The following is a 4,659-nucleotide window of genomic DNA, read 5'->3' as shown; positions in this document are numbered from 1 at the left end:
GGTAATGCTCGAGTTAGAATATAATGGGTTGAGGTTGATTCTAAAATAATATATATACCATGGGTTGTGATCGAGTCTGAGACATGTATACAATGGGTCGTGGATTGATTCGAGATAATATGTATAATATGAGTCTTGAAAATATTAAGACAATATACTATATCAATTTATTTATGTACTACTAACTATGGACTACTAATTATGGACAACTAACGTTGGACTGCTAACTTAACAACTTAAATCATTAACACGTAATAAAAAATGTTGTAAATATATTTCGATCATACTTTGATATGTATGTATATATTTGTCCTAGGTTCGTGAATTGACCAGTGGCCAAGTCTTACTTTTCGAAGAATTGAAAATCCGTGAAAGTGAGTTATACTCCCATTTTTACTATCTAATATTTTTGAGATGAGAATACATGCAGTTTTTTTAAGTGTTTTACAAAATAGACACAAGTACTTGAAACTACATTCTATGGTTGGATTATTAAACTGAATATCACCCCTTCAAGCTTGGTAGCCTTAGAATTAGGGAAATGACCCCTAATTGACGCGAATCCTAAAGATAGATCTATTGAACCTAACAACCCCCATTCAGGTTATGGATGGCTTTAGTACTTCGATTTAAATGGTGATTGCGATTGCCAGTATATGGCATACTTGCGAGTATGCGGGGAATATTCTATATGCATAACGTTAATGTCGGTTACCAGGTGTTCATCATACGAATGATTTTTATACACTTGCGAGTGTATGATTATTTATTAAATGAAATCTTGTGGTCTATTGTTATTACAATTTGATATATAGGTTAAACTTATAACTCACCAACATTTTTGTTGACGTTTAAGCATGTTTATTCTCAGGTGATTATTAAGAGCATCCGCTATTGCATACTAAATTAAGGACAAGATTTGGAGTCCATGTTTGTATGATATTGTTTAAAAACTGCATTCGGAAACTTATATTGTTGTACCATATTATTGTTAACCATTATGTAATGGTCGTGGGTAATAGTTGTATTTTAGATTATCATTACTTGATAATCTACGTTATATCTTTGAAACCTTTGAAGATAAAATAAAGGTTATGGTTTGTTTTAAAAATGAATGCAGTCTTTGAAAAACGTCTCATATAGAGGTCAAAACCTCGCGTTGAAACCAATTATTATGAAACGTTTATAATTGATATGAACGGGGCATTTCACTGCGCAGGTATTTCCAGGCGCACCCGATAGTGGTGTTAACTGATCAACCGATAAGACAGGTATAAGTTGCAGCACGCGCATCCCAATTTTTTTTACACAATTTTATAAGACACCAAATACTCGCTAAATATAATTGTAATATGCCGATAACATGTGATGACAGGTGTTGTACAAGCCTGAGGTTTCGGATAGATTAGCCAAATGGGCTCGAATTGGGAGAGCATGAAATCAATTACTCCCCCGCACGGCTTGCCACTTAGGTTCTGAATTTGCTGATGTTTGCCTTAGCACGACTTGCCACTTTCTTGGCATGGCGTGTGATATCGGCTAAAGAGCTACGTTTTTACCCCCGATATTAAGCCCTAAATCAATAAAGATTCAAACTTTTTCGGAAAAATTATAGATTTTTCTGTTGATTTTGTAGATTAACTAGTTACGAAGGCAATGCAAAAAGAATCAAGTAAAACGGAACTAAAACGACGATTCTAGAGCGAAAACGGTGAAAGACAAGAAATCAAGTTACGATCAAGTGATTTCAGCTGACCAGGAAAGTCAAACGGCCTGCCAAATGGCTTGCCTATATGTCAAAAGGCCTGCCACATGGTCTGATCAAACAGTCATTGCAAACGGGCAAAACAAGCAAACGGAACCAGTAAACGGCCTGCTAGCCGTTTGCTGGCAAAAATCAAGTCTATTTAAAGGGCTCTCTCCATCCATTTCAACACACACTCAATTTGTAATTCACTTTATATTTTCAAGCTTTTAGTTAGTTTTTAGTAGTAGTTAGCTTATCTTTTATTTTCCAGAGGATATCCCGGTGAGTCTGTAACATCCCGCGTTTTTCCGTTAAATTTAATTTTAACACCGTCTTTTTTTTTAAAAAACATAATCTTTCGTATTTAAAGTAATAGTTTCCGTGAGTAACGTTCATTATATTTCCGCTATTTAATTATAACATCACTCGGTTACTCGAGCGTTTTTTAAAATATTTCGTTGGTTAATTCCCGCACCCGCTTTGAAACTTGAGGGACCGAAGTTGTCAAGTGGGCAAACTAGTTGACTAGGTCAACTAGTCAACCCACCATTCTCATCCATTCAATCCCTCCATCTCTCTCCCTTTTCTCTCTAGCTCAAGAACCCCATTTCTCCCAACTTCACTAAATCATCATCTAAATTCGATCTAGGAGGCTTACAACAAAACAAATTACATTTTCGTGATCCTCTCTTCATCCTCTACGATTTGATACTAACTACACCGATTTTGGGTAACATTTCTAAAACTCTAGATTTCTTTAAATTCGTGTTTTTGACTTGAAATGTTGTTAGTTAGTGTCTATGGCTCGTGTCTAGCATGATTATATGATTTGTATGCTCGATCTTGATGTTTTGGTGTAACTAGCTTGAAAATGAAAAGTGGATTCTTAATCCTTGATTTTGGATGAGTTAATGTTGTTAGATTGTTAAAGTGCATGTTTTAATTGTGTTACTAGTATCATTAGCCACATTTGGATGTGTAGGTTGATTAAGGAAACTTCAAAAACCCGATTAATGATTTTGTGATGTTTGACTAGGGTTTGATAGTTCTTGACATGAACTTTTGGATGCTTAAATGCCATGGAATGTTAATTGTTAGTGTCTAGTAGTAATGTATGCTTCATTACCTTCAAAACGGCACATCGTATGTGTAAATTGGATTCCCGAATCATAAAATACGTTTTACGAACTTGAAACTTGAAAATAAACCTTTCTCGATCAATTGACGAGTTTTCGTTTATTGTAAATGATGTTTTTGATTGATGATATGTGGTTAGTTGTATTCCTTGTCGAAATAGCTTTCCGATGATATAAAATACATGTTCTAATTGTTTGCGGATCATAAAATGTGATTGTTTGTGTTTTGGTTCGTGCATACTTTGAAGACTGACCAGAAATCCCTGCACAGAGGGTGGCGCGGCGCGCCCTTTCCCCGCGCGGCGCGCCGATGTGCCTGGTCAGATTCTGACCTCCTCGTCCCGTTTCACGTGAAATGTTTGACTAGCTATCGACCTCCGATTCACATGAAACTTGTTCTAATATGCTTATATATGAGTAAAAACCTCAGAAAAATAGTTCGGGACCGAACCCGAACGCGTTGACTTTTTTCGTTGACTTTGACCAAGTTTGACTTTTAGTCAAACTTAACCAAACTTTTAATGCAATCTTCCTAACATGCTTTTATACTTGTATCTTGCATGAAACTTGACAATTTGCTTCACATGCTACATAATCGAGTCGTGTCGAGCCATAGGACTAATTGAACACATTTCACCCGACCTTGTGTCGTAACCGGTTAATTGATATAACTTACTTGTTTAGGTCAAGGCTAAGCAAATTTCATGCACACGTTTACTTGTTGAAGTACTTTTATACTCGTGCACTCGAGGTGAGATCATAGTCCCACTTTTACTCTTTTTGAACTTATATTGGGATGAGAAAACATAAACGATTCTTTTGAACTAAGTGAACACAAGAACGGTAAAACAAACATTCTACATACGAGTTTAGAACAAAATCCTCAATTCGATTATCATTAGTTACACTTGCCGGGTGTAAGCGAGAACTTATGTTATATGGCCATATGGGTTTGACAGCCCTCATCCTTGACGGTTCGCTACCGTCTACGGATGAAATATATTTTCGAGAATCAGTGTTTGTTCTAGCACTAAGTGATGGGGTATACAATGGAAGGAATGTTAAGCTTTGATAATTGGGTGCTCGTGAAACAAACTTTTGGAATGTATTACTATTATTTCATTGATGCAAATCTTGTGGTTCACTTGTACTTACTTACTTAAACCTATGATTTCACCAACGTTTTCGTTGACAGATTTCTATGTTTTTCTCAGGTCATGCACGATATGTGAAACATGCTTCCGCTTACTATTTGATACTTGCATCCGATGTCGAGTATACATGCATTTCATGGAGCGTCTTTTGACTTTACTTTAAACCGTGTCGCCTAGATTTCAATCGTACTTATAACGTTGTAACTTAACTTTTGGTTGAACAATCCTTGTAAACTTTGAAAAAAAATCTTTATTTTGAAATGAAGGCGACATATTATGGTCAAACGTTATCTTAAGGACTTATAATCAGGTAATGGGACCCACGTAGCCGACGCCGTCACTTGACGATTTGTCGGGGTCGCTACAGTTGGTATCAGAGCCTTGGTTGTAGGGATTTAGAGTTCATTTGTGTCAACCCCGAGTCATAGGGTACATAGGTGAATCTAGACTACAACCGGCATATAGACTGAAGTAGGAATTACTTGACTATTTGTGCATTTATACTCCAACCCTTCTATCATATCTGACTCGTATTCGATCTTGATCTTACGTTGATAAATTTTGTTGATGCGCCACCTTGACTTTATGAAATAATGTTAAATGCACATGAGAATCAGGGTAA

This window comes from Rutidosis leptorrhynchoides, chromosome 9 (genome assembly GCF_046630445.1).
Source record: "Rutidosis leptorrhynchoides isolate AG116_Rl617_1_P2 chromosome 9, CSIRO_AGI_Rlap_v1, whole genome shotgun sequence".
NCBI classification, from domain to species: Eukaryota; Viridiplantae; Streptophyta; class Magnoliopsida; order Asterales; family Asteraceae; genus Rutidosis; species Rutidosis leptorrhynchoides.
The sequence above is the reverse complement of the archived record's forward strand: the minus strand, read 5'-3'. Positions refer to the sequence as shown.